The sequence below is a fragment of the Lactuca serriola genome, chromosome 2 (genome assembly GCF_051521515.1).
Source record: "Lactuca serriola cultivar US96UC23 chromosome 2, Lser_US96UC23_V15, whole genome shotgun sequence".
NCBI classification, from domain to species: domain Eukaryota; kingdom Viridiplantae; phylum Streptophyta; class Magnoliopsida; order Asterales; family Asteraceae; genus Lactuca; species Lactuca serriola.
The window spans coordinates 169,245,193-169,252,817 of NC_136409.1; the positions used below are offsets into that span (position 1 = coordinate 169,245,193).

At 40.3% G+C, this 7,625-nt stretch overlaps 1 non-coding gene across 1 annotated transcript; it reads right to left on the minus strand.

Moving 5' to 3' along the window:
• Nucleotides 1-525: 525 nt before the first annotated feature.
• LOC145091081 (small nucleolar RNA R71) lies at nt 526-632 on the minus strand. Its single transcript, XR_013701969.1, has one exon. It is a non-coding gene; the product is annotated as a small nucleolar RNA R71 (small nucleolar RNA).
• Between the last annotated feature and the right edge of the window lie 6,993 nt (nt 633-7,625).

Consider the following 7,625-nt stretch of genomic DNA (forward strand, 5'->3'; position numbering starts at 1 on the left):
AAGAGAGTCAAGTTCAACCTCAAAGGATAAAAGCAAAGTTGAAGAATTTGGTCCAGTTTCTAACCCACACGAATCAGAATACGAGTTAGACCCGGAATTTGAAATATTTGCGAGTGACCCCGAAGACAAGCAAGAGGACAAAATGGCAAACATTGAGGAGATGTTTATGGGAGCTTACAAGAAGCGGATCCGAGAGGATGTGGGTCCCGGTTTAGTCCAACCCGCAATACCTCCCATTGCCACATTCGAGCTGAAGGGGCACATCTTGACTTCACTGAAGGATATCCCATTTTATGGAAGGATCATGAGGATGCTTTTAAGTATCTCGATGAAGTCAATGACATTGCGGATTATTTCAATGTCCCAAATGTCAATAGAAACACCATCTTGCTTAGGATGCTTCCCATTACTTTTAAGGGAGTTACTAAAGAGTGGTTAAAATCACTTCCACCGAGTACGATCACCACTTGGGCTCAAATGCGTGAGCAGTTTCTTGACTAATTTTGCCCACCATCCAAGATAGCTAAACTCAAGAAGGCAATACCCAACTTTGAACAATAGCCGGGGGAGTCATTATACGAAGCATGGGAGCGTTACAAAGGCTTTCTCATAAATTGCCCTCAACATGATCTTAATTTCCAACAAGAGATGTCAATCTTCTAAGATGGGGTCAATGTTATGGCGAGACAACTTCTTGATTCTCAAGGACCTTTGACAAAGAAAAATCCAAGGGAGGTCAAGGAGTTGATTGAAGAATTCGCAAAGCACTCTCGTGAGTACCACAACCCTAGGCAAGATGGAATCAAAGGCAGTGGAGGGGCACAAACCGAAGAAATAATAGCTATGATGGCTATGCTAAATAATATGGACCGGAGGTTAACACAAATGGACCGGTCAATTCATGCTATAAGAGTTGGTTGTGAGCGGTGTAATGGTCCACACTTGACCAAGGACTGTAATTTGGATGAGTTTGGGACTAAAAAGGCTCAAGTATGCTACTCGAGTGGGGACAAGTACAATGAAGACTGGAGGAAACCGAAGAAAGAGTGGCTGCCATATGAAGAATATAAGAAGCAAAAGGAAGAGAAGTATAGGCAAACAAGCCGAGGCTTCTACCAAAAGGAGCAGCCACCAGCTAAGAAAAAACCCGTTCTAGAGACCATGTTAGTTAAGCTTATGGAGGCTTCAGAAAGGAGACACGAGGCTACTGATTCTGCTATTGGTGAAAAAAGAACTTTGATAAAGAATCATCATGCAATGATGGTAGAACAGCAGGCTCTAATAAAAAATCAACAAGCCTCCATCAATAATCTTGAAGTGCAACTTGGTCAACTAACCACTTTGGTTCATGAGAAGCTTTCCCCGAAAAATCCTGAAAAGAAGACTCAATCTCACGTAATGGCCATAGATACAGAAGAAAAGGTCATCTCTAAGTTCCTAGAAGCATTAGAAGAGGAGCCACCACAGCCCGATCAAAAGCCAAAGAAGCCAAAGCTCGAAAATAAAGAAGCTGCTAGAACACCCAATTCACGACGTGAGCCCGCTATGCTCACGTCGTGGGCTTTGTCTGAACAGAAAAATTTCTTCTTTGTTCCAGCATATCAGCCACCTTTGTCATTTCCTTCCCGAGCTGCCCTTAGTCCACTGGAAAGAGAGCATATAGAGTTTATTAAGCACTTGGAGGGTATCCCGATTAATACTCCCTTTGTCGAGTCGTTATAAAAAATTCCCGAATATGAAAATTTTTTACAAGACTTGATAGACACTCGTTAGCAACTAAAGAAGAATTCCAAAGTTATTCTAAGTGAGCAAAGTTCAAGGGCTGTATTGGGAGACATACCTAAGAAGATGGGAGATCCTGGACGACTCACTCTTCCATGTGAGTTTGGGAACAACATGAAGGTTTATGCTTTAGCTGATCCTGGGGCTAGCATAAATTTGATGCCTTATTCATTTTATCAGAAGTTGGATTTTCAGAAGTTGAAGGCTACAAGAATGACTATTCACATGGTGAACCGTTCAGTGACACAACCTAGGGGCATTGTGGAAGATATTTTAGTAAAAATTAGGGAATTCGTTTTTCCAATAGACTTTGTGGTATTAGACATGAATGAAGATCCCAATGTACCAATTATTCTTGGTCGCCCGCTGCTAAACACTGCTGGAGCTCTTGTTGATATTCGAGAGTCTAAGCTCACCTTGACGGTTGGTAATGAAAAAGAAATTTTTGGAATGGAAGATGGCTTTCAAGGGAATCATGCTCAAGAAGAGGTGTTCAACATTGATGAAGACAATGAACTTGAAGAATTAGAGAAGCTCATAGAAGAAGAGATCAAGACAATTCATCAAGTCAAAAGAACAAAACCAAGAGCATCTGTTCCATATTTAGTTGAAGTCATTGCCTACACAAGTCCAATTTCTTGGGTGAGCAAGGAAGATGATGAGATGACAAGTGATGAAGAGGAGGTTACTTCAAAAGTAACAAATCCAGTGGTGAAAGAAGAGAAGAATGTTATGGAGTGCAAGGAAGAGACTAAAGGGACCAAATGCAAGCTTGATGAAGACGGGGTAAAGGCTAAAAAGGAGAATTCGAAAAGGCGTACAAAAGACGACTTCAAGCTTACAAGAGGCGTTTCAAGGAACAAAAGATCCTAGTGGTGGATTCTTCAGAGGACTCAACGTAGGAGGCACGGAGTCCAGCTCATGACTCCAAGAAAAAGAATCGCTTCTCGGGAGGCAACCCGAGTTTGGTTTGCAATTTTTCTTTTCTTTTTAGTTTTTGCATTTTAGTCTTAGAAACGTAACTCATATCATCCAACTTGCTTTATTCATAATTAAACACTGAGTGTGGTGTCCCTAAAAATGAAGTGTTGATAATTAAGAATTTAGTTAATAGACAAACTTGACTTAATAATAAAAAAAATTCGTGTAGGATTCACGACGTGAACAGTTACGAATTCACGACGTGAATTCTGAATAAGCCGGATAATATAAAAATGATGCATTTCAGCCCATTTTCTATTAAACTAATTGGCCCAAGACTAATCCATTATTGATAAGGAATGCATGGCCCAACATTAAGCCCAGCCAGGACTCACGACGTGAATCCTTAAGGATTCAAGACGTAAATTTTGAAAAACACGGGACCACAGATTAAGGGGGATAAGAATCAGTTTGGCCCTCTTTTCTTTATTCCTTACGAAGTGAAACACAAGGTCTAGTCCCCCCTTGCTCCAATTTTGGCCGACAACACTCAATTTTCGCTTTTGCTTACCTCATACTACAATCTAAGGTAATGATTCTTAAGTATTAAGTTTAATTTTTCTTTAATGGTTGAACTTAGGGTTAGGGTTTGTTAGTTAGATGAAATGTCAAATTTACTTCTTAAAATTCCCATAATAGCCTTGGAATGTTTATGTTTTGTGCTTGGAAGTGGTATAAGAGTAAACCCCATTAATATTATAACCTGATTTTGCCCATGATTTTAGCGATTCTGCTTACTGATGTTGCGGATTCGCGACGTGAATACTGACACTGGACATTTTCAGTTCTATTAATTTCTAAACTTGTGGGTTGTTTCTTTTGGGTGTGTTTGTTGTTTGTTTTTGCAGAAATGGGTCCTAGAAGGGAGGCACCTCTCAGAGTTGCGGGTTTACACCCGTTTTATAATTTTCCCACAACAATGTCCCGCGACATCTTGACTCGATGGAACAACAAATTAGGGTGGCTCTACAACCGCGAGATTGATGTTGCTCCGACAATCAATTACACGCGGTTGAGGGAAGTCGGGCTTGTGGAAAGGTTGTCCCCATTTTTGACAAAAATATTTATTGGAGATGGATACCCGTTCACTAGCTCGGGTTGGCTCAACCTATTTCGAATCCAAGAGCGGGTGTATAAGGAATTTTGTGTTGAGTTTTTCTCCACAATGACATTCCAGGAGACTGTCCAAGACCCACATTGGCCGCAAGCTTTGGTGTTCCGGTTGGGGGGTGAGTACCAGGAGTGCAGCCTTGTTGAATTTGCTTGGAGAGTTGGACTATATGATTGACAAGAGTCAATGACTCCCGAATTTGGTATGTTTTTTAGCGCGGCAGCTAGAGGATACATGGAGGGTGTCACTGGATATGTTTTCTGGCATAATATTGTGTCCGGAATGTTTAATTCCGGAGTATCTCCTGAGAGCAGTATTCGGTCCCCTATCCATCGCTTACTCCACCGTTTCATCACATTCTCCATCAATCATAAGAGGCATGGAGATAAAGTAACAAAACAAAATTTATTCTTTTTATGGTGTATCTTTCAGCCCGGAGTGTTTTGCAACATTCCTTATTTTCTGGCACATTTTTTGGCCGGGTCTGCAGCTAGTTCTCGCCCTAGGAGCCCCATTTGTGGAGGGCAATTTATTACGCGCTTGGCCCGCTCGTATCATTTGGTTGTTTTTGATATTACTCGTTCCATGACTTGTGTGGATGATCATGAGTTTGGCATGGGGTATTTGGAGACTATGCGGGTTGTCAGAAACTTCGGGTCGCATTGGGGAATAGTACCTTCAGATGATGAGGGTAATGAGGGTGATGAGCAGCCTGATACACAACTAGAACAACCACAACCGAGGCGAGGTGTAGCAACGTAAGAGGAAAGGGAGAACGAGGGCAACCAGTGCATCCACCCGCATCCATGGTAGGAACACCTTTTGGGGGTGATATGGCTGGTTATTTTGACCATTTATCTTTGAGTGTAAATAGGATTGGTGGCACCATGGAGAACGTTGTTCGACACCTTGGAGTGGAGCAGCCACCTCATTTGGGGTATCATTACCCAATTTGCCCGAGGTTGACGAAGTATAGAGGACATGGAGGTGACGGAGCAGACACTAGCGGGGTGAACGAGGATGAAGAGGATGATTGATCGTTTCTTTTAGTTTTATTATTTTAGTTTGGTTTGGTTTTATTTTGTTTTTATTTTTATTTGTTTGGGATTGTAAAACTATTAAGATATTATGTTACTTTTTCTCTTCTTGGTTGTTATTTTTCAGAATTGCTAGGAGCGCATATAAATGATGTCGAGATACGACTGCATATGTGTTTAGCCGAGAGTGTTTAAAGTCGAGAGTAGAGACCCATAATTTAAATTAAGTGTGGGGTGAGTCAAGTGAGAAGAAATTTGGATAGAAGAGTTGAAATTGATAGGGTTAGAAGAGTCTTAATCCATTAAGACATGGGGTAAATATAAGAAGTGAGAAGAAAGGTTGGAAGAAATACATTTCTGAGATTCTTTCACACCCCAAAATCGGAACGGCGGAAACGTTCTGGGGTGGATGACGTCATGTCAAGTATCACAACACATGCATTATAGTAATCAAAGTACAACAAAACATTGCATTAATAGTAATAGTTTTACATGGTTACATTAATACATCAAAGTAATACAAGTAATAGAATAAATACAGCGCAGTACTAAGCTATCTTCATCAACAGCTCCGAGATGTACCTGTCTAATGCTAACCTGAGAATACAAGTTATTTGAAAAGCGAGTATCAACATTTTTACAAATGCTGGTGAGTTCATAAGAATTTAGTGACATTTCATTCAAATAACTTTATAAAGTAATAGTTTAAGTGTTTACAGTGTATTAGAGTTCTTTACAGAAAATCCTATATTTTCTTTAATCAAAGCAGCCTTCTACCAAGACTGGTTAGTGTTATGTGGTAAAAAGTGGTTTTCCCTTAATTGCTATCATTATCAAAATACTGAATTTGATTATTAAAGAAAGTAAGAGACAACAGGGAAATAACATATTCCTCAGCAGTGAGGACTGCTGGCTAAGGCAAAGGATTCATAGACTCCAGGAGAGTATCGAACGAACGACACGCCTGGTTCAGTCTAACAAATAGAGACACAGACCCCAAAAGGTACCAAATGAAAGGTACAACTGGTAAGGTCCAAAACAGTGAATACAGACCGCAGGCAATATCAAATGAAAGATACGTCTAGCCAGGTCTAAAACAGTGAACACAATGAATACAGTGAATACAGTGGATACAGACCCCAGACAACATCAAAAGAGAGATACGTCTTGTAAGGTCAAAACAGAGGAGACAGATCCCAGACAGTATCAAATGAAAGATACGTCTTGTAAGGTCAAAACAGTGTGATTCTGAAAACGAATTACCAGCATACAGTGTAAATTGCTGGCGAAATACCGTTACCTTAAGGCCATGAATTATAAGGTAACCCGGGATACTCGTAACCATACTAGCCGACACTAGAGTACCAGACGCCCTACAAGCGTCTAAAATGTGACATTTGTCACCCCTTGGCTTGGTGAGCCGTGGACTGTAGCTAGCAGTCAGGGTGTGGGGGTGTCAATCCCGTATAGATCTATACACATAATGTTCGCTCTCCCTACAGGAGACTCTGGTTACCAACTAGACGACGGAGAAGGCCGCGTCCCGAAGATGCATCCCAAATAGTGGGTAATGACTTCCAAACAGTAGGTAGTAAGTGCTGACCTAGAGGTAGAGACTCTTAACTGAATTGACTGAAGAAAACCCATATGTCTATGCTTGTGTACATAACATATAACTAATGAATCAAACGACCTTCGGATGGACATCCGATCCCACCAGACCACCTCTCAACGAAGAAAAGGAAATAGGGCGGACAAGCCTTCCTAAGTCCTTCAATCATTATTTATATGCATCTATACAAGCACAAACATACATCTAACTACGCTTGAGTGTGTATCAAGTGGTATCATACAGTGAAGTATAAGTGTACAGTGGAACATCCGAGTCGTGAAGTATAAGCGTACAGTGGAGCATCCGATTCGTGAAGTATAAGCGTACAGAGTGGGATAATTGAATCGTGAAGTATAAGTGTACCAAGTGTAAGTGTATCACGAAGTGGAAACGACGATAAGTGAAGTAAGAGCGTCTATCAAGTATAAGCGACTACAAGTATAAGCGAAATAGAGACAATACCAAGTATAAACGCATCACAAAGTGAAAGCGTTATTGAGTATGAGTTTAAAAATAAGTATAAGTGAAGCAGCAATAACTAACAAGTAAAAGTATACATGAAAACCTTGGAAAAACCTTTATACTCAGAAAAATCGCATTTGTATTCTTTGGTAAAATAAGTGTGAAAACCTTTAGAAATCTTTGGGAATCTTTCATAAATCAGTTTGAAAATGGAACTTTGATAAAGCAATAAAAGTAAGAATTTGAACCAGTGAAAACCCTTTTTGAAAGCCATTTATAGTGTCCTACTCGGTAAAACAGTGTACAGTGGTAAGATCTTGTGCATGTGGGTTATCAATCACATGTGATTGATATGATAACTGGCATGTTTAACTTGTATTCCCCCCCTATAAAACATGTTAAAACATTTAAAAGGTTCATTCAGGGGTATGAACTCACCTGGTGTAAGTAGGTCCGACGAAGGTGCCGTTTGGGTGCTCGGTGTCACGCAAGGACTCGAACACACACAATGACCTAATTAACATATGATAACATATGTTCACATACAATTAGTATATTTAATACTAATTAAACAAATATACGTGCTCACAGGAGCGGAAAACACTTTAGATAAGTGTTTGGGTGTCCCGGGTAGCGTCTA